Source organism: Fringilla coelebs (genome assembly GCF_963513975.1).
Source record: "Fringilla coelebs genome assembly, chromosome: 1".
NCBI classification, from domain to species: domain Eukaryota; kingdom Metazoa; phylum Chordata; class Aves; order Passeriformes; family Fringillidae; genus Fringilla; species Fringilla coelebs.
Window position 1 is genome coordinate 67,390,526 of NC_140028.1, and position 22,810 is coordinate 67,413,335.

The window sequence follows — 22,810 nt, forward strand, 5'->3', positions numbered from 1 at the left end:
AGCGCGGGTGCAGCAGGTGCCAGCGCGGCAGGGATGACACAGGAAACACCATACCTGCTCCCCGGCTACAGAGCCTGCACGCCACGGAGAGCCGTCACCCGGCTGGCAGGCACGCACCCGCAGCCCGCTGGGCCGCGCTCGAAGCGCCGCACGCCCCGTGAGCCAGGGACCCCCGGCTCGATACGTGTTGCACTAGAACCCGCCAAAGCGGGCAGCCGCCCTCGCCCGGGGCAGGCTGGTACCAAGGACTCCGGTTCCCGCCGGCTTTGCTGCACCGGGCTGGGCGGCGGTTCCCGCCCGCGCCGGGCATACGCACGCACGTCCGCGACAGCGACCCCCGCCCCGGGTACCGACATCCCCGCCACGGCGACCCCCGCACATCCGGGGCAGCGGCGGGGCGGAGCGGGGCCGGGCGGTCGCCGCCCCTTCCCTGATCCCGCCTCTCCGCGCCGCCGCCGCCGCTGCCGCCGGCGATGGAGACGCGGCGCTGAGCGGGGCTCGGGCGGCAGCGGTGGTGCGCGGGAGAGCGGGCGGGGGCGCCGCCGCCGGCGGCAGCAGCGGGAGCGGCGGAGCGCGGGGCATGCGGAGCGGGCGCCGCCGGGGGGCTGCAGCTGCGGGCTCCGAGGCGCACAGGGAGGCGGCGGCTCCTCCGCGGGGCTCCGTGTGACCGCGCTGCTGCGCCCGGAGCGCGGCTCCTGGCAGCCGCAGGAAGAGGGGGGCCGAGGCGGCGGCGGTGCAGCGCTGCTTCTCCGGCCGCGGAGCGAGGAGGCGAGCGGAGGCGCCGGCTCCCCGGGGCCGTAGCGGCGGCCGCCGGCAGCCCGGCAGTGCAGCGGCAGCGGCGGCCGCGCCTCAACTTGGTGGAGGCAGCGGCCGCCGCGACGAGCGGGCGGAGCGCGTCTCGTCCCCGTCCCCGCCGCCGCCCGGAGGATTTACCCTGCGGGACTCTTTTGCTCGGGCGCCCGGTGACCGGGGCGGCAGCGGCGGGGCTGGCGGCGCCCCTCGCCTCGCCCCGACGTCCGCCCCGCAGCGACCGAGAGGAGGGCCGAGGTGAGTGTGGGCTCCGGGCGCCTCGGGTTCCGCTTCCCCCCGCCCCGCTCCCGGCCGCGCTGGGGCTCGGGGGAAGGGAAGCTCCAAGTTCAGGCAGCGCCGGGCTTCTTCCCTCTCCGGCCAACTGCGGTAGAGCCGCCGCCTCGGCCGGCCGCCGCTTCCTCCGAGCGGGGTGACCCCGCCGCGGTGCCCGCTCGGAGGCAGCCGGCGCGGGGGACGGGCACACACCGCCTGCGGCTGCCTTCCGGCGGCTCCGCGAGGTGCGCTTGCCGCGGAGAGGGTCGTGGCGCTGGGGACGTCCTGTTGCTGCTTCCAGGGGTCGGGAGCTGCTGTGTGTCAGCAGCCTCCGGCAGCGTGGCTGTTTGTGCCTGTGTGTGTGCAGGGGGGAGTACCAGGGCACCGTCGTCGGCTCTACCTCTTCACCGCTGTCACATCAAGTTCGTTCAGTTGATGTTTATTACGTAACATGTGACTAATATTTTAGTTTCTCTTATCTGCTGGGCTCCGGATCAGCCTTATTTTATTGTATTTTAATTCATAAAGCTGAAGAGGCTCTGGAAAGCTCTCATTCTAACTGGTTGCCTAATGGAACTTGGTTTTCATGTGACTTTGGCCGTGTTAACGGAGTGTTACTACCTCCTTCCACTCTAGGAAAGCAGAAGTGCATGTCTTCTGTCCTCTCTACCTCCGCCCTCCCCCTTATATTATTAAGCATGGGCAAGTTTCTTTAGGTCCCACTTGTTTTTAGTAGATTATGGAACCTGCCACTTCATGAACTTAGAGCGTGAGATACTGAAATAGAAACTGATTTTTGTGCAGCAGCTGCTGAGAGAAATAACTTTTATGGCGATGAACAGGAGTGAAACAGCCTCCTCGGTTTATATAAATGATGTTGGAACTATATGAACTGTAAATGAACATAGCCAGCAGCTGTGCAAACCAAAACTATGTAACTAACCATGTATTATTGTGGATTGCTGCTCTCAACTTCATTCCTTTGCAAAGACATTGAAGATCATGCTACCCTGAGCACTTGGAGCACCACAGAACTCGTTTTTCTTGTAAATACAAAGAATTACTTCTCTTGAAGATAGCACTTCACTTTCTAGTGCCAGCTTCATCATTTTCTGTGACTTGGAATTGTGTCTGTGTCCTCCTGTGATGCCGGCCTTTTTTAAAGTGGTATTGCTAGCACTTTGAATTTGTTTGCTGCATTTTCTCAGGCTTACTTGTGAAACAAGAATGTAAACCTGAGACAATTATTGTCAGTAGGGTAATTGTGGCAGCATGGTCATCCTCAGAAAAATGATACAGACGTTACCTGGCAAGGGCACCACACACGAGTCACCCTTGATCAAGGTGATAAGGACAGCACAGGACTATTGCTGGATGATGTCTGTCTGCTCAGAATTGTAAGCTGCATGAATGAGTATACCTTATTCCTCATGTACCTTGTTCTTATAGGAATAGGGCAATTCAAAGACACTAATGAAAGTCGTGTAAATGCTTTGAAAACACCATGTGACAGTCATTTCTCAGCCTAGTGGTGAGGTGGTACTGTTTCACTTTTATACAAAGATTTATTCCTCCCCACACATCATTTCAAAGTGAATTTGTTCAAATGAGTTCAGGAATAAGCTGTACAGAAAAAGAATGGAGGTAATTTAGAATAAATTTCAATACAGAATTGCTGTAGGAAAATAGTATCCTGCTGTCCTTTCATTGTTGCATATGTGTTGATAACCCATATGTTAGCTGTAAACTTTTAAAATATTTTTCTTTATTCTTTCACAAAAGGAGTATAATCTTTGTCTTTGGTCTGAGAACAAAATGTTGCTCTAGGGACACTCATCTAAAAATAAAGTACTTCCAAATACTTAAATCCTTTGAATGCAATTTGCATCATGTTTTGTTCAAGAGACAAGAGATTTTTGACAGATGTTACATTTCATATTTCTAGTGGGTTTTGTTTTTTTTTTTCATTTTAAGGCATATGGTGTCAGACTGTCCATGGAGCACAAAAGTTTTATTCCCAGGACCAAAATGGTATGGTCTTTGGCTCTGCAGTCTTCCCCAGCCTGTGTCTTTAGATGTCTTCTCATAGAAGTGCAAAGACCATCTCTAGATTCAATCTGAGCTGGATCAGGAGCTGTCACTGCTTATAAAGAAAATAAATCACTCACAAATTCAAATACAATTTTTTTTTTTGGTAAAAGGTTCATTAAAATACCTTTTAATGGTTGTAATGGTGCTGTTTAAAATGGTGCTGTTTCATACTTAACCAATCACTTCATTAAGAATTTTGGAGTTTTTTATCTGTGTTAAATTATAACCAAAATCTGGAAGCCTGTTATGCTGTCCTTCAGGCCAAGTTATAGTGCATCATTTACATTCCTGTGTTTCTCTTTGATTTTTAAAGTTTGTTTGGAAGGAGGTGGTTTTGGTGCTCCCCTCCTCCTTTGAAGGGTCAAATTGAAATTGTGTATTGAATTTGTGACACTGGAGTTTACCTGGAGTTCATCTGGTTGAATAACTCAGGACAAATACAAGAAGTGTTAAAGAAGGCAAATGTTGAATACTTCTATCATGGTATGTGTCTTGCACCAATGCTTAATAGAGGTAGGCTTGTGTCATTACATGGGATGTTCTTCATCTCAGTGAATTTTTTCTGTCCTCCTTTGAATATTGACAGATTCTTTGCTAAGATGCACTAGACATAAGTGAATATTCAATTATGCATTGTATCAAAATGGAGTATCTCTGGACTGTATACTTCCTGCTTTCCCTGAGCAGTATCTTAATTTTTGAGGTGTAAATTATTTCCCCTCTGTTTACATTTAATCTTCTTATAACTGTTTTTTCATTCTTTGTCTTCTGAACCTTTCTGTTGGATTTCTAATTCTTTACCTACTCTAATGCTGCAGCAACCTTTTTCAGGTCATCATTAAGACTGAAGCAGTAGTTTTATATGAAGGCAGTTTTGCTAGTGCTTGCCACTGCTGCTTTTGTATCTTGATGCTTTTAATTATCAGCAGCGATGTTCTCATATTGAGCAGAGATCTTCCCTGAGTTCCACAGGGATGCTTGTAATCCTCTTGTTTGTACTAGGCCTACTTAATTTAGAAGGTTGCTGACCATACTAGTAATTATTTAACTTTCAGTGACACTTCTTCTGCGTTTATTAGCATTGACTTTTATCTGCCAGTGTATTACCTGTACATCATGATTGATTACATTCCAGTTGGTTACATTTTTGGACTTATGTACTTGACCAACCTATATAACTATTAACTTTTCTGCTTTCTTTTTCAGCTCATTAATTAGTGCCTTTAAATGTTGCTAGCTTTATGGATCCTTGAAGCATCCTGCTGTTAACCTTTTGTTGTGTTGAAGTTTGATTACATATTTCTAGTCCAAACTTCCTGTTTCTTAGCTAGGAATAAAATACTTAAAAGAAAATAAAACAGAAATATTGAAAATATATCTGCAGTGTTGAAATCATGGCTTTTACTCAACTGTTAGCACCAGGTCTATTCCTGACAGAACTACTCTAAATTTAGCATCCCCAAATAAAATGTTTTAACTGCATGCTTGTCATAAAAGCACTTTTACACCATCTTCCACTAATTCTGGCAAAGCATTTTTCCCCCTTTACAGTCTTTCTAGAGAGCTCAATCCATTATGTGAAATCAGCCCATTGTAAAAATCAATGGAATTGATATACTTTTAGCTAATGTATTAAAGAGCTGGCTAACTGCTCTATTATTCACTTTTTGATTACTTAAATACAGTTTTGCAGTATGAAATATGAAGGTTCTTTAGGGGCATTTACTTTCGGCTGAATTGGGAGCTTGTGACTTTGAGCACTGCATAAATTATCTCACACATGTGCTGTTGTAGGAATTCCCAACTCATGGAGGAATTCTTCCCATTGGGTTCACATTAAGGTCTTTTTATAGCCCACAAAAGAGAATTAGCTTGAATTCTAAAGCCCTTCACTATGCATCTTACTGACTGCTGGTTTGTAGTCCCTTACAGGAAAAGCGATTTTGATTCCTCCTGTCTTTGACCAGTGGAACTGAACAGTCAGCATGGCAAAGGTGTGTTTAGCTCATACCCTCAGTTGTCACTGAAAGAAAATGTGCTTGGAGACTTGTTAGTTAAGGAAAGGTACCCTTGGCCAGTTAGTCTTCCTATTTTGATACCATTTACCAACCTTGTTTTTGTGATCCGGAGCTTTATTTTCAATTATTAAAAAACTCTACCGCAACACGTTTTTGTTTTAGTTTTTTTTTCTTTCTCCTCTCTTTAAGCGGTAAACTGTGGTATGGAAATTGACTGGGAATAAGCTTCAAACCAGGTTTTTTTCTTTTTCCCAAAGTATTTCATTTTGGCATTGGAGTGGTCAGTTTCGTTTCTTTGGAATTAAGAAGTTATCCTTGAGAGTAAGAGCTTTGTAATGGTGCCTTTTCATGGGAATCAGTGCTTAATGACCTCAACAACTCTCATTCATAGTTTCAGCTCTATTGTCAGACTACCATTTAAGAGAAATATGCTGGTAGGAATTTGAGCACTTCTTGTGTTGTGTTGCTGTTCTCTGTAATCTGACAGTCCTCAAGACATTTCTGTTTGTTCTCCTGTGAGGAGGTTCTGCTAGAGAAGAACAGTGTAAAGCAGCAGCAGCTTGCTACTGTGGACATTCAGACTCTGGGTAAAGCTGCTGTGAAATTCACTCTTAGTTAAGGAGGGAAGTGTTTTCATACTTTTTTTTCCTTGTGCCATGCTGGTATCAACTTTTAGAAACTTTATTTACTCTTTTAGAAAACTTATCCAATAGATAATCCAGTTCAGTATTTTGCTGTCTAGCTGAAAGAATGTTAGCGTCCTTTGGAGGCAGAATGTGTGAACTGCTCTTTTGTTCCTTAATCCTCATCTTGCTTTATAAGACTTTGTCCTGTAAATTGCAAGCCATTGTAATATTGTAAATTTGTTTGAAATTTTTACTTTGTTTTCACTAGTACTAATATTGGTTAAACTATGCAAGTGGTAGAATCTCTAGGAATTATATATTTTTTAATAGGATTTCTTACTGTAGATGAACTCTTAGTGGTTTTTGTACAAATATTTTTTTGTAATGGGATGCAGTACTATTTTCATGTTGAGTTCCAATATATCTTCCTGTAGCAGGGTTCTTGATGTGTAGATGAGGTTATATGACAAAATTTGTCATCCTGGTTGTGTGGAACAATTGAGTCAGAATGATATTCAGCATCTAAGTTGCTTGTGAAAACTTGTTACAGGCAAGCGAGAGGGTATGTCATGTTCTTTGACTTTTTATTTTTACAGTGCATTAGAATAGACTCCAGAATTTCATCTGGTGCTTCCTGTCAGCCACAGGAATGATGAAAATAACAGAGCACATACGTATCTCTCAATAAGTAGTTTGGCAGGAGGCAGGAATACTGGTCTGATTTTACAGGCACCACATGACAAAGGCCAAAAGAACCTGAAGAACTTGAATCCCAATCTGTTTACTTTTCCATAGCCACAGGTTATTGTTGTCTTATGTCTTTTTCATGCCTTTTAAACCTGCACTCAGTATGCTAGCAGTGCTTTAGTGCAAATTGTGAATGATGACCAGAATTATTCTGACAATTAAAGGGGAGGTGATAATGCCAGGATTCTTCCAGGGAGAAGGAAACAAATTTTGGGGTTGGGCTTTTGAGTTTGCCTTTTTTTTTTTTTTTTAAGGGTTTGTTTGTTTGGTTTGTTCTGGTGTTTTTTGTTTTTCAGATGTCTATGAGAAACAAACCAGGAAAAGATGGGAATACTGATAACAGGTTGGAATTAATTGTCAGTGTATTTAAAGAGATTTGAAAATGCTTGTTACACACCTGAATGGTGAAGCTGACTGAAAAACAGAATGAAAAACTGATCAAATGACCATGTATGTCTATAAAGACAAGGAGGTATTTAGTATTAGTCTCAATTACAGAATATGCTGAATTGGAAAGGACCCACAAAGACCTTCCAGTCCGACTCCTGTCCCTGCACAGGACCGTCCCCAGGAGTCACACCATGTGCCTGAGAGCGTTGTCCAAACACTTCTAGAACCTTGTCAGGCTGGTGGACCATTCTCTGTGTGAAGAACCTTTTCCTCTTGTCCAATCCAGACCTTCTCAGACACAACTTCAGGCCATTCCTTCAGGTCCTGTCACTGTCACCACAGAGAAGAGATCAGTGCCTGCCCTTCCTTTTCCCCTCATGAGGAATTTGTAACTGTGTTGAGGTCTGTCCTCAGTCTCTTCCAGGCTGAACAGACCAAGTGACTTCAGCTACTTCTCATTCAGCTTCCCTCAAGCCCTTCACCATCTTTGTTGTCCTGCTTTAGACATTCTCTATTAGTCCTATGTCTTTCTTGCATTGCGGTGCCCAAAACTGAACACACAGTGTTCAAGGTGAGGCTGCCCAGGAGCAGGACAATCCCCTCCCTTGACCAGATGTCTCCACAGCAGAGTTCAAAAATGAGTTTAACTACCAAGATCAGGGTGAGCAAGGACTAAGATCAAGCATAAAGCTGCCTCTCACCCCGACCCAAAGTGGGTAACAATATATATATATATAATTTCATCTACATCAGATGAAGATGTAACTTCATCTACATCAGTTCTTAACTTTGGTGTTAATTTTTTAAAAAACAGAGTAAACAAACCCCATGTACAGTAGGCTTCCAAATCTTCTGATGGCCCAAATGCTTATTAGTTGTGGGCAAAAATTAAGATTGATCAGAGTTGTCTTTTCACTCAGTGACATTCATCAGTTTGATTACCACTATGAATAATTTAGCATTAAGAGCAGCCCAGGCTCTTATGTGCATATCCTGTTCATTATGTTTCTGAGTTAAATACATTAAATTGAGAACATTCACTGATGGAGCACTTTTAAAGTATCTTTAAGGACTCATTTAGGTTAAAATTAAACTAATGGATTTATTTAATTTTCAGTTCATTACATACTTAGGGTAATTGGGATTGATACACTTTTCAAACACAGAAGCTGAAACCTAATTTTAGGTGCAAAACTCAGCTTTAACTACTGTTTCCAGACAATAGTTCTGTTAGGATTTATTTCTGTTTCTCCTGATTGGAGTATTAATTTGGATGTCCAGTTTGTGAGTTTGCCATCAAGAAATTGAGTATGCATTTTCACATAACTTGGTTTTTTTTAGATGACTTTGTGGTTTTAAAGGCTACTGTCTGTAGTGTCATGTGAATGAATCAAATGTCTTCTATCTTTATCTTTGAAAAATGGTTGAAGATAGCACAGCAGAGCAGTCCCAAAGAGATACTTGAATAACAGCTCTACATAGAATAGCAAAGAAAACCCTCACCCCTGCTAGCAGTGTGTAACTTTGTTCGCCCCTTTTCCAATATACTCTTGCAATTTTTTCTTCAGGGCTTGCTGATCAGAAGTTTCAGAAAACTGGGTACTTAAATTAGTAGTAGTTTAATAAACTTGTTTTGTTTTCAAATTCTAGATAGTGTGGATGTGTACACATCTTACAACAAATATTAAGCTTCCTAAGGTGCAGCAGAGGTGTTATGATTTCAATACATTTATTTGAAATACATATTTCAAGAAAAAAGAAAGTCATCCCGTAAGGCCCTCTGTCTGCAAAGAATGGTTATAAAGTTGAATAACTTTTTCAGGCTGATGTTTCTGCATATTTGATTTTGAGGTTTATTTTTGTGAACTGAAAGTCTCAGAAATGGCATGAAAACTACAAAGTTGTTAAGTAACTTTAGGAAGTAGGAAAGCACAGTTCCACCTCCGTGAGCCCTAATGCAGGTCAAAAATACACTCTGTACCGTATTAGAGTCTTTGAAAGGCCTTTAGATTCTTACTGGGACTTGTTCCTTGCTCTAGTGCTGTGTGTGTATAAGCAGAGTTACAGATATGATAGGAAAATTTAGTAGAGTTAAACATACATTTGCTTCAGACTTTAATTTAATTATCTGTCCTCTTAGAAGAACAGCCTGGTAACCTTTTGCAAATGTGGTCTGAGATAGCTGTGAGAAAACAACTCCTAGCTGCTCAGTGGTCCCTGTCCTCCACCTTCTACTGTGGTTTAATCGGGCACTGAAGTGAACAGGGAGAACAATGTGTCATGAAGGATGCTCAGGAATTCTTCATTCTTTGTCAAGTTTCCTGCTAAAACAGATCAGAGCGGGGCAGCTGCTGCTATGTTAGATTGCATACTCATCAAAAATGTGTTAGTTGGTTGTTTTTTGGGTTTTTTTTCAGCATCAAATTTGTTTTATATATGGTATCGCAGGTTTTATGGACACTGGAATAAAATAATTTAAAATTGTATAGATCAACATTGTCCTTAAGGACAGCTTAGGCTACACAGAGTTCCAGAAGTAAATGACTGATAATCTAGCCTTCAAAACAACTGGTGTTATGAGGGCTTAAAATTATTCTTAGTATAGCTTTAGAAAAAAATAGTGTTCATTATAGGTTTTTGTGTGCTCTAAAATTTGTATTTGATGTTTGGATGTGAATAGATTCATTGAATTCCTGGGATCTGCATTGATATTTTATCAAGTCTAAAGTTGTGTGTTGGTAGTTAAAATACTACTCGTATTTTAACTTTGTTGTTGTACAAAATGTTATAGAAGAGAAAAGCATTGGTGCCATGACTGCCCAGTGACACTAACGGACTCCTGCAGAAAATATTAAGCAATCCATCAACTCTTGCAAAAGTGCAGTTGGAAGATATTTAAATGTGGTACATCAGAGCATCTGAAGAAAATCTTAACTTGAATAATTGAAAGGCATGTAGTACAGCCTTTTTTTTTTTTTTGCTATTACAAATTCAAATGCTATTTCATAATATTATTCACATTATTCTGCTATGGTGTCATGTCATCAAATGAAAAAGAGTGTTTAGAAAGCATGAAGAATTCGAGCAGTCTAGTGAGCAACCAGAGCTGGTTAAAACATTTTAAAGTAATATATTATGTATGCAGACTCAGCACAAAACTTTTTTTTCTCTAGCAGAATATACTTGCCAGATTCTATATCCAATTTTGTGCTGCAGTTCTAAATCATAAAATCTTTATACCTGCAGTAGTTAATTAAAAAAAAATTACGGTAACCAATGCCCACAGGAAACAAAGTAATCCCGTGTATTGAATTTGTTAAATCTTTAAAAAAAGAAACTCTATAAAAACCATTAAACCAACCCCCTTGTTACTAGACATTATTTATCTTCTTTCCTTTCCTCCTCGTGTTTCTTTCTTTTAGTTGCTTTTGGATCTTGCCGAGCTGTCAAATCACATCTTTTATTCTGTCTTTCCATGTCCAGGAAAACTAATCACTCTTCTGCAAGCAGTTAATGCTTGAAATCTGCTGAGTGCAAGAAACCAATTGACCCAATCTCAGCTGGGATCTGATTCATGAAAGTACAACAATATGTAATTTTCTTGCTTTGGATCATATCAAAGCTTTCTTATGCAGTTTTAGACTATTATGACTATTATTCTTCCCCCAAATTGTGCTTTCCCAAACACAGTAGGAGCTTCTAAGAGCTTGAAACAATGGTTTCTCTATATTTTGCAAGTGTTATGTATATTTGAGAGGCATCTAAGGGCTACTTTTTTAACCACATTTTCCTCTGTATTGGAAACTTCATAAAACATCTTGCCTTCTGCCAGGAAAACAATGCCTTTTATTTGTTTTTTTTTTAATAGTATACCTCATGTTATTTTTAATAGAGTTGAATAGCAGTGAGTTGTGGTCACTAGTTTGCACTAATCTGCTAGTTTGGATCACGAGCATTTTTAATCAAAGAATTTTTAAGGTGAAAAAACTTTCTTTATGACCACTTATATGCAGAAGAGTTAAATACCATCCACATCAGGCACTTATTTCCAAATCAAATGTTTGACCTTGCAATCTTCATAGCTACGTTTTCAGCTCTGTGGCTGTAAAAATATTTGAAACCACCTTTCTTACAACCAAACCATCTTTTACTGCAGAGGCAAACGAAATTATGATTCACTGCCGCTTCCGTTGGCAGGGATGAGCTGTGTGGTATATTTCTATGGAGCAAACCCAAGAGGAATTTCTCATTATTCTGAGACTGTTTGCTTCTTCATCTGTCACTTGTAAAATGCTGGCTAGTTGTTAGTTAAAAACAGCTTATATCAATTATTGTTGTAGCACACCACCTTAGGATTTGTGATTTCTCTGTTTCTTCCATTTCTCTGGGTATGTGATGAGTGGTTGGGTGAATCATTAATTTTATTCAGAAGAACGTGGTAATGATTCCAGAATGAGAGTGGAGAAATGTATCCAAAGGAAGTCAAAATAATAGAGTAATTTGGGGGTTTTGATACATGGTTTCAAATTTCTTAGAGATCTGGCTGTCTGAAAGTGAAGCTCAGTGTTTTCCAGAAAATCATCACTTTTAGTGTAACTCAAGTATTTAAATTTGAAAAAAAAGGAAATTACCTCAAAGTCAGCTAACTGAGAATGTTCATTTTACCGTACTGGTGCTTGGAGAGTATCCAGAAAAGATGTTAAGATTTTTTTATTTTCCTTCACATGTGAGTTATTATTGACATAATTTAATTTACTAAAGATATTTCAGTGTAGTTTGAATAGCTTAATGAGTTTCTTTATGTTTTAACAATTTATTAAACTGTTACATAAAAGGCAAAACTAGGATATGTCAGGGAAGAGAGACAAGGCTTTAAAAGCAAAATGAACACTGGTGTATTTGAAGTAGATTGAAGTTTAGTTATGATCAGGCTTATTAAAGAGGAAATCATCACAATGGCCCAACTGACAAACACTGTGTTTAAAATTTCTATTTCCAAATCTTAGGTTTTGAGGAAAGGAGTTTAGCTCTTCTGGTGGTGGCTGGAACCGGAGAAGTTTAGCCAGTCTTATACATACTTGTTGAAGAATTATCTTCCTTTTCCAGAAGGGATTTGTTTCAGATGGATGGGTAAAAAGCCAAAAAAACTTGTAAAAGCTTGAATGTTTATGGAGGAACATAAATGAAAAGCCTCCAAGCTTATGAAGTCAACTGTGTGTAGACTAGGGAAATGTTAAAACACTTCTGTGTTAAAACTGTGTATATGTCTGAAAATCTCTGTATCCACTGTAAATGAAGGTTTATGGAGGAAATACTGTTTTCTGTTCAGCTTCAAAAAGAAGCTTAAGATGTATAAATGTATATATTTTTTAAATTGCTCTTTCAAGAGAGAGGAAAGTTAAGGACAAAACTTTAATACACAAAAAGTGAATACACAAAACTTGAAAACTTTTGGCTTTGCCTGCATGTGTATGGATCAAATGTCCAGACTTTAGTGATGGGAGGGGCATTTCCCTGGGTGTACCACCACTGGCTGGGATTCTGTTCCCTGCCCAGTTTGTCTGCCTGGTTTCGGATCGTATGTCAAATGTGGTGACATTGACATGTGGTACTCCTTTTTGTAACAGCTAATAGCGTTTTTACTTGAAGATGGTCCCAGTCAGGCAACAGAATTATTTTGGCTGGGGAGGAAGAGTTGCCTTTTCAAGACAGTTTGATCACCTGCCCTGTTCACCTGCAGCCCTTCCTCATTCTTACCCTGTGCCCCCACCACCCTCCTGCTCCAATTTGTAGATTGCTTGTAGCAATACCTGATGGGCAAAAATCCCCAGAACATGAAATTTTGGAGAAAATTGAAAAAAGGCAACTCAACGACAGTTGCCTGTTGTTTTTTAGCCTGCCAGTTCAGCAGTGAGCCTTGCTTTTGACTGGCCAGATGGGATACCTGAACCTTGGAACAAACCCTAGCATCTGATACCCACTGACAATTTGGTAATTAAGAGGAATAGGGAAGATGTCTTAGTATTGTGAGGGAAATGGACATTTTGGAGGTGGAGGAATAAAGGAGCGCTTTTAAGAGGCAGCAGCAGCAAGGTGCTGAGGTTATTGCTGTCTGTGGGAGACAACCCCAAAATTCTGCTTTCCACAAGGCAGGAGAAATTGTTTTTACAAGATCTCTTTGCAGATAGACCACAATATATTTCTAAGCATCAATGTTCTGTCAGTCTTTTTTTTTTTCTTTCCAGTGTGCTGTGGCTGGTACTGCAGCTGGTCCTTTTAAATGATAAAAAATAAATATCGGGCTGCTGCTACAGGGCAGTTTATTAGAGGAGCATAGTGGTAAAAGTTAAATTGCTCTACTTACATTAATGAATGGTTGATCATGTTTCTTCTCCCTGAAACAAAATTTCCACAGTTTGCTTAGGAACTGTTTGGTCTGAATTTATGGAAAGAGTTATTTTTGTGTCTTTTATTCTTAATGGGCATAGTTGAAAGGTGCTTGTAGAAGAAACAATTAGCTGATAAAGTGACTATTTTGTAAGTATGACATCTCCTGTTCCTCTGTTGGAAAACCAAAGAGGAGCACGGGAGAGCAGACTAGATGAGACAATTAATGTATCGTTCATACATATAAAGTATGTAAGCTGATGTCATTAAGGAGGGTGATAACCTAGGTTATTTGCTTTCTGAATTGCATGAGGAAAAGGAAGCAAAAAATCTTAATTTACTGTCTTTGTGCTATTTCCTGCACTAAAATCAAACTGGGTACCTTCCTCTTATAAACAATACCTTATATACCTTGCTCTAATAAACAATATTCTTGACTTTTCTGAATGAATGCTAGTAGCTGATAAGATTTTAAAGACTTAACTGTTACTAAAGTGAAGTGTTAGTGTGAGAATGGACAGATTTTTTACTTTGCTGTCACCTATACTTTCATTCCAGTTTTTACCTGAATTACCTGCTTTTTGTACATGTAATAAATAGGAACAGCTTTCTTGGCACAGACCAGTGTGACCATGAAAAGAGTTGGTTACATCAAGCCTTGAAATTACTAAATCCTAAGAAAAAGCATAGGTTGTCTTAAGGTGCATTGTATCTATTTTTTAATCTCTTGGTAATGGTATCTGAATTATATGTTTACCTTGGTCTTTCTGACAGGGATTACTCTGCATGTTAGCAAAAAAACTCCAAATTGCATGTAATATAAAACATCCTGCTACACTCAAATTTCCTGCCATTCTGGGGATGTTCATGGGTCACTGACATACTTTTCAAAGCTGGGTCACAATATTGAAAAAATGTACTGTTGGCTCCTCAGCTTGGCATTATTTCGGTACGTGTGTACCTCGTAAATAGTTAAAGGCTAGGCCTCTGCTTAAAAAAAACTACACCAAAAATCTGATAATGAAACATTGCTTTGTGGAGAACTATTGCAGCAGTAGATTGCCTCAAGGAGCAAATATTTGAGATTGAGGAGAATTGGGATTGGATGGCATGAGTGATGCTACCAAGCATCTTTTAGCAAATAAAAATAGTTTGCATTGTATCAGAATCAGAGGCTTTGGCAGGTTCATCAGGAGCTCAAAATGAAGTCAGACAGGTACTGGGCAACATAAAACCTGTAGGAAAAGGGAACAGAAAGGTTGGCAAGAGAGAATAAAATGTGTTGCTCTAAAAGATAACAAAATATTTCAATGGCAAAATAATATTTCACTATTTCTTCTTTCTTCTGTCAAATAGTGATGTTACAAAGGTATAGCAAGGTAATTAGTAAAAGAGATGGCAAATCTAGAGCTGTGAAGGGAATGTGGAAGTGTTGGCTGGGGACAATTTACCTATTGACAGATAAAAGTTCTTACTAGCATGGTTTGCCTGTCCAGCCAATTTCACATAGGAAAAAAATCAGTTTGACCTTCTTCCTTCCTGCCCCTCTGGTCTCTGACAAGGGCAAAATTTACTCTTGACATAGGATTTTCCAGTGGGAAAATACCAGTGGGATGTTTGCAAGATCTGGGATGGGTTTATATGCCCCAATAAAATATAGAATAGTCACATTCTCTGCTTTCATTTACAGCATGGGGCACACCAGTATAGTTCTGGAGTGTGCTGGAATAATTGTTGGGGAGGTGGGAAAGACAGTATATGTATTTGGATAAGACATGATGTTTCTTGAGCAAAAAGTTATATGGTATTCCAAACTGCACCATATATAAGAAGTTAGATGCACATGTTCTTTAAATACTTGTAATTTTCTTTTACATTCATGTGCTGAAGATAACATTGAGCTATAAGTCTTTTACAAACTTTTTTGCCACATTTATTCTTGATGAATTAGCAGAATGTCATTATGGTTTGGAAAACCAAATTTAATTTTCCATTCTGTATGTAATTTTTCCATTAATATGGAAGGTTGATAAGGCTTTTGCTGAAAGGATCATATTTAAGTCATCATATTTTTATTTAGAGTTTATTTAGAGCTTGCTTTCTGGAAGTGTGCAACACTTTTTGCTACAAATGTAAGAGCAATGCTGACAAATCACTGGTTTGAACATTCTTGGTCTGTAGAACACTTCAGCTTGCAAAGCAAATACCCATTCTCAGCATTTGCTATTCTTTCAAAGCTGATGAATCACTTGAGCTACTACTTATAAATTGATTCTTAATTTTATATCAAAGTATTTTGAAGCTAAATTTTCATCTATCATCATGTAAACCCAGCTCAGTTATTTTGACAAATGGATGGTCTTCTTTGGTGGGAGGAATTTGCAAGCCTGAGGTTTTCAGTTGCAGAGGAAGGTTTTAGAAATGCAGTTTTAGCTGGCACTGCTTTCTCTGGTTTAGTTACTAGTGATTAGTTGAATTTGAGTCTTTAAATAGCACAGTAGATTTCCCAAGCTATACAGAAAAGTTAGTTGATGCTTTCCACCTGAGCCAATGTTGAGGAGTCATTTGCAAAGCATATAACCTTGTCCAACAGCTGAGCTGAGAGCTGAATCAGTTGGGAGGCTTTGTTTTGGTCTGTCATGAGGTTGCCAGAGGTATTGAGAGCTCCTTGCTTGCTTTGCTGCATGAAAGTTAAATGTTTTGGGGTAAGTGGTTTAAGACAGTATAGTGCTTCCAAAAGTTTTTCCCATGTGTCCAAAGGAATTCAGCGCTGACTGAACAAAAGTAGTATGATAATTTTTTTATTGCTTTTCATTTAATTGTATTTTTAAAAGGTGCCTTCTTTCATTTTGATGGATGCTGAAATGTTCTGTAGCACAGCATACCCACTCATAAAATAAAAAGTTCCAATTTTATTCTTCTGTAAGTCATAGTTCTCAATATCCTGACTCTCCTTCAGCACAGTGGTTGCCTAGCCTGCTTTTTGCACTATTTTATCTTAAGTAATTTTAGGGGCTGATTAGAAACTTCAGCATTCTGCTTGTTTTCATATTGCTGCCTAGATTTTGATGTATACTAGGATGAGCCTCTATATAGAAGATTCCTGTTTCATCTCTTTCTGGAATATTCAAGCAAGAATTATTCCTCAATCCTGAATCAGGTGTTAATGGAAGCAACTCTTGTCTTTCCAGTTATTGAAAATGCTAAATGGCCAAATTCATATCTGAATAACTGGTGGAGATTTCCAGTAATGAAAGTTTCTCATTCCCTGAAGCATTCTGCCAAATATCAGATTAATAATCCTTTCTTCATGATGTTATGATGTAATTAACAATGTTTGTGGCCCAGCTGCTCAGGAGCTGGCAAAATTGAGGTGGAAAACTGATAAAGAATAACTGAAAACCACTACAGAGTTGGACAAAATAGAAGATATAATTACCACATAATAGGCATGTTGAGATTTAGTGTAAGAAAAGCAAAAACTCTCAAAAATTAAAAATTACATTGTTACCATCATGTATCTGCCCCTGCTGCTGAAGTAGTCTTTTCCTGGGCATTCCTTCCCTTGCTTAGGAAAGTATTGTGAAATAGATTGCAAAAATTTCTCGATTGCAGTTTTTTCCTGTGCTGAATTAGCTCTGAATCTGTGACTGTCATGTTGTCAGAAAGGAGTGTGGGGATAGAGCAAATGCTTGGGGACTATAGGGGTGGTATTATGCAGTCCTTGAGCTGCAGTGCTGATTTTCAGCTTTCTTGACTTTTTTTTTCCCACTTCTTTTCAGCATGATGTATAAGTAAACTGTATACCTTGTTTCCTGCATACTGAAGTATCTTTTGGGTCTGTGCTTGTAAAAAGAAAGATGCTGCAAACAGCTGACTGACTCAGCAATTAGTAAATCAAATGAAATGGGATATTTCTAGGAAGAAACCTGAAGGTTTGCAGCATGATTTGGGAAACTGTGGGCTGGATTGCTGCATTGCCAAAGGCTGCATTAAAACAGCAGTGCTTTTTTTAGAAAAGCTAATTCATTGGGTCATTGTCGCAGTTTCCTCATCCTTGTTTTGACAGTGTTAATGGCTCTCAGAATGTCGTTTCAACTACCTGAAAGTAGTCACTGGCTTTACAGAAAAGGGACAAGAAAAAAATTGGGATCTGTATTACTAACTGAATCCATTGTTTTGGAAGCTTGATAACGTAATGTTTCCTGTGTTCCTCCATGGTAAACAAAACTTCCTGAATTAGGGACCATTATCTCACCTGAAGCCAGAAAAAGTTTGCCTGCTTTATTTTCCTTAGAAGAACGGAATATTTTGTTGCTGCTGTTGTTTAAAGTGATCTTGGTACTCTTGCAAGTGAGAAATGATAGTCATTTGTCAGCTCAGCCAAATTTCAGATACTGTTGCAAGCAGCAGAGCTTTGCCTGGAGGCAGATGCATATATCCGAAACTAGAATTTCTGTGGGAGGGTTAGTATTTGTGCATGAAGACATATGCTCAGCCAAGCAGTTTGTTGGTTTGGGTATGTTTTCTCCTGTTGACACTGACAGACAGTTTTACTGAAAAGCTTTAAATCTGGCAGAAGGCAGAAAACCATTCCCTCTTCACTATTTATTCCCCTCACCACAAAATTTTGTTTTTAAATAGAACATTAATATTTTCAAAGGACTGAGTCCCTAGGCCAGACTTTTTTTTTTTTTTCCCTAAAGGGGGTTGTCTGTATTACTTCTGTGCCCCAGGGTCACTTCTTTCTAAAGGTTTACTTTTGTGTACTGTAAACTTATCTCTTCCCTGAGTTAAAGTCCTCCTAATAAGCAATGTGTTATTTTGGACTTTGGAGTTATGATATGCTTGTTCACCTCTTAAACAGCTGTCTCTAAGATTTCAATTACTTACTGGGGGCTAATATTGTAATGTGTGATGATTTAAGGCTTAGTGAAAGCTTGTGGACAAGAATACAATTTTCTCATTTTCCTCTTTGATTAACAAGTGCTAATTACATAGTGCAAGAAACTACTTCCTGTTAGATTTGTGAGGGGTTTTTTATAGTTTCATTTGGTTCCTAAGTTGGTAAATATATAAACAGCCTTTTTTAGTTTTGTGTACGGCCACAAATGATTTAATTTAGAACTCCAATATTTATATTTCTTTTGCAATGAAGCTGTAGAGCTGAATAGACAGTGGCCTGTCTCATGCCAGAGTGCTGCAAGAAATGATTTCTCAGCGTCCAAGGAGACATAATTAGATGTGTGGAGCAGTGGTTTTACTTCGGGGATTTTCTACCACTTAGCACTTTGTTTATTATCTTTGTGAGAAAATATTAATATCATTGATGCCCTTTGTAAATGTTGAGAAGCATTGTGTAAATGTGACATTTGCTTTTGCAAATTTACTGGGTGATTTATTTCAAGTACTGCCTCTTGTGAATGGCAAGTCTTGGGATCTTGCTTAGTTACCTCCCCCTCCCACTTTTCTCGCTCTAAGTAATGTGCTATCATTCCTGCTATAATACTCTGTGTGTGTGAACTCAAAAAATCTAAGCCTTCGATTAGAAGTAGAACAATTCAGTTCTATTTCTCTGCATATAGGATAGAGTTGCTGTAACTTTATTATCCTGCAGTTGTTAACCTTTGAGAACTAATTTCTTGGCCCATGGAAGGCAGAGGTTGTGGGCTTTTAAGCACCATTAAGACTGCGTATTTGAATGTCTGTAACTTTGGCTCCCTCTGATCATCTCTGAAGTAATGAGAAATATTTTTGTTATTTCACTCTGTAGTCCCATTAGTAATTATCAGTGGAAATTAATAAAATGGGTATGGGAATACTCGTGTACATTTTTTTCCCCTAAACTCTGTTCTCCCTTGCCATCCACACCTGTAAGCTTTACTGTCTGGGTGTTTGCATCAGATCAGGGAAAGGGAGGTAACAGATTATTCCTTTGAATATTAAAACTAGAATAAAACAGGCAGCTCTCCTGAAGCCCTCTGCGTGCTGCTGAAAAAAAACATTGATCATAGGGCATGCAATTTTACTGAATGTAAAATTTATGAGGGCAGCTGTCATTGATTTTAATGTAGTTATGTATTTAGCTATTTTGCATTCATTATTAAATAGGATGTTTTTACTCAGTAGGTCTGGAAACATTTAGTCTTTTCTCATGAGTTGGGGAAGACTAGGAAATGTTCAAGTCCCATCTTTCTCAGCTGAAGGGGCCCTCGTTAATACATTTGCCCGTGTTGATATTATGTACACTTTTTCTAGCAAAGAGCAGTATTCTGAAAATCGAAACTGAGCTACATTTATAAGAACTAAGTGAAGAAATTCACATTGTGTACGTGGCTATGCACACACACACTTATGTGTAGCTGGGGCTGCTTCTGATTTGAACCCTGGCGGGGCCAGTGATCCTGCCTGGTTGCTGCTGCTGGATCTGAGGCTGCTGCTCTCCTCATGTTCTTTGAGGAGAATGACTTGATCTGTTTGAGTGATAACCCTCTGATGTCTCCCGAGCTTCGTGTAACTTGTGGTGAAGGTGGGAGGTCCAAAGTCGGTGCCCTTTACACAGGAAATGTGTTGCCTGCAGTGTCAGGGATGTGCATCTGCTGCTGGTCCCACCTGAGCTCTTCCCAGCAAGGGGTGACAGCACAAGACTGCAGTTGAAACTGGATAGGAAAGTGGAATTTTTAGAGCAAAGTACAGCTCAGTCGTTATGTTTTCATAGCCTATTACAATGGAAACATTACTGGAAAACTACGCTACCCACTCTTTATAAACAAACAAATACAAACAAAACACTTTAGTTGACACAAGCATTAATTTTTTTTTTGGCTTCGGGATTCCTTCATAGTGACTGTTTTGTCAGCTGAAGGGGCTGAGAGGTGTCTAATGCATTTTTCACTGTGGCTCACATCCTCCATACACACCAGTGCTGGTTGCTTTGCATACTTGTGGAACAATGAGGGTAGTGTTTCCTGGTGGCTGAAGAGAAGGTGCAGAGGGTGTCTGCCAGCTCGCAGCAGTCAACACACAACTCTTTGTTGATAGTCCCACTGGAGGCAAGCATGTCTGGATTGATGCTCTGTGCTCCTCCTTAAAGCTGATGTAAGTTAATGCTATCGAAATAAACTGGTTTTGCTGATTGCCTTACTAATGTTTTTGAATCATGATAGTTAAGAGAGATTTCTATCATCTTTACAACCCTGCAGTGCTTCTCCTGATTTTTGAATATTTTGGGTTTTTGTCTTTCTGGAGAGCAGTTGTGAGGTTATGAAAACTAGGGAGTTTTTTGGGGGTTTTTTGGGTTGGTTTGTTTTTTTTTTGGGGGTGAGTTGAACAATTCTGTGTAGGTAGTTAGTATTATGAAAAAGCTATTTCTTACAGTCCAAAGGGATTTAGTAATGATGCACAATATGACAGTATACACTTCACTGGTGAGATCAGTAGGCTGTCTTGTACTTCTGGATTTTTTCTGGTGCTTTCCAGCAGTGGAGTGCTCTCAAGCAACATGAAATAGAGCTTTTCAGTACTCTTGATTTGGGGGTACAGGTTGGGGTGCATTTTGCAGTTGACTTCTAAAAATCATACTTACTTCAAAATACCTCTGTGGATTCAATCACTCTGGGTCCCTTTCACACACTGCTTGTGTTGGCTTGTGCTGCTTTGAGTCCCTGTCCCCATGGGCAGCAGGAGACCTGTGAGGAGGAGGTGCTGCTGTTTTGTTTGCATGGCTGTGTGTGCCAGAATCATTGCTGGGTTGGTGAACAACCTGTTAGTGAAGGCCAGGAAAAGCACTGACATGCATTTTAGATGTCAGTCTGATCAAAGCAACTGTTACCTTGACAGTTTTTTCCTAAGTTTTGGCGAGATAATATGATAGCAGTGTGTACTTAACAGCTGTTAAACATAATACCTGTCTTTATGGCTTTGCTGCTTCTGTTATAAATGATGCCTATGAATCTTTTTTTTTTTTTTGAAAGAAAGTGCATGCAGTAAAAAAAAATCTTTTAATTTTCTGCCTTAAGAAAGATTTACTCAAATGATTTTTTTCCCCCTTGCTGTCTTTCTGTATAAGATAAAGCCATGGAGACTTATGAAACAAAACTGTGGTTGTTTTGTAGTACACCCTGGGTTTTTTATGTATTTTTGGTCACTTCAGGAATAACAGGAAGATGATGTGGTTTTCTCAGTGTTACAGATCTGTTTTCTTCACAGTTTAATGGCGCCCTAATAATTTAATGCTTTTCTGTTCAGTCTCTTGCACTGATTTTTCTGACTTTGTGAGGGGTCATACCACTGTAATGAGCTGGTAGAAAAAAAAGTTGATGCAATGGAGTTGGCTCCATATTTTATGGCACGTGCATGATTTTGTACGTGTGAGGAGGTGTTTCACTGAATACAAAAGAAATTGACTGCACAGACTAGAAAGGTAATGCATGGCTAAAAAAATCATACAGTCAATCCATATTATATTTAGGAAGAGGTGAAAGTGGTAAGTGGAGTGTGACAAGTAGGGATAGCTATTTCATTGGGCATAGATAGCTCTGCATGATTGTTGCTGTTTTAAACATTAAATGTATCAGAAGAAAGTTCTCTACATAAAAGGAATGCAAATATTGAGACTATTCAGTTTAGCCACTTGCTTGAATATGAGATAGTTGTATTTTGCACTCTACAAACATTGTAGTTGTGAATCTGGTCAGCATTTTAGATTGACTGGCTAAAATTTGTTTAGGTTTAAATAAGTTTCAAATAAACCTTTCTTCATTTTTAAGTGATGTCCTGGTTTTGGCTGTGATAGACTTAATTTTCATCTTAGTAGCTGGTACAGAGTTGTGTTTTGGATTCAGTATGGGAATTGTGTTGATAACACACTGATGTTTTAGTTGTTGCTAAGTAGGACTTACTCAAGGCAAGGAATTGTTAGTGCCTCATGCTCTTGAGGGGGTGTGCAAGAAGCTGGGAGGGAGCATGGCTGGTTCAGCTGAGCCAAACTGGCCAAAGGGATATTCCATAGCACAGAACATCATGCCCTGTATATAAGCAGGAGGTGGGGGGAGGGGGATTAGCCTGGGGTACAAATACAGGTAGGGTGGGCGTTGGTGTTTTTAGAGGATGAGAAGCTCAAGATGCCCCAGCGATGTGCACTCCCAGCCCAGAAGGATGAGCATGCCCTGGGCTGCCTCCAAAGCAGTGTGGGCTGCAGGGCAAGGGGGTGTGGGGCATTCTGCCCCTCTGCAGTGCAGGGTCCAGCTCGGGGCTCCAGCACAGGAACCATGTGCACCGCTGGAGTGGGGCCAGAGCAGGAACACCAGCATGGTCAGGGGGCTGGAGCACATCTGTGCAGACAGGCTGAGAGATTCCTGCCTGGAGAAGAGAGGGCTCCAGGGAGACCTTAGACCTTCCAGTACCTAAAGGGAGTTAAAAGAGAGTTGAGAAGGGGCTTTTTGCAAGGACAGATAATTACAGGACAATGGGTAATGGCTTTAAACTGAA

The 22,810-nt window shown here is 40.2% G+C and overlaps 1 protein-coding gene across 2 annotated transcripts in view; it reads left to right on the plus strand.

Moving 5' to 3' along the window:
* The first annotated feature begins 476 nt into the window (after positions 1 to 476).
* Positions 477 to 22,810, plus strand: part of GALNT1 (polypeptide N-acetylgalactosaminyltransferase 1) — an 87,018-nt gene continuing 64,684 nt past the window's right edge. For both annotated transcript variants that reach the window (XM_084207714.1, XM_084207715.1), the window contains exon 1: positions 477 to 1,047. The gene's annotated coding sequence lies outside the window, so the exon portion shown is untranslated. The remainder of the gene's footprint in view (positions 1,048 to 22,810) is intronic.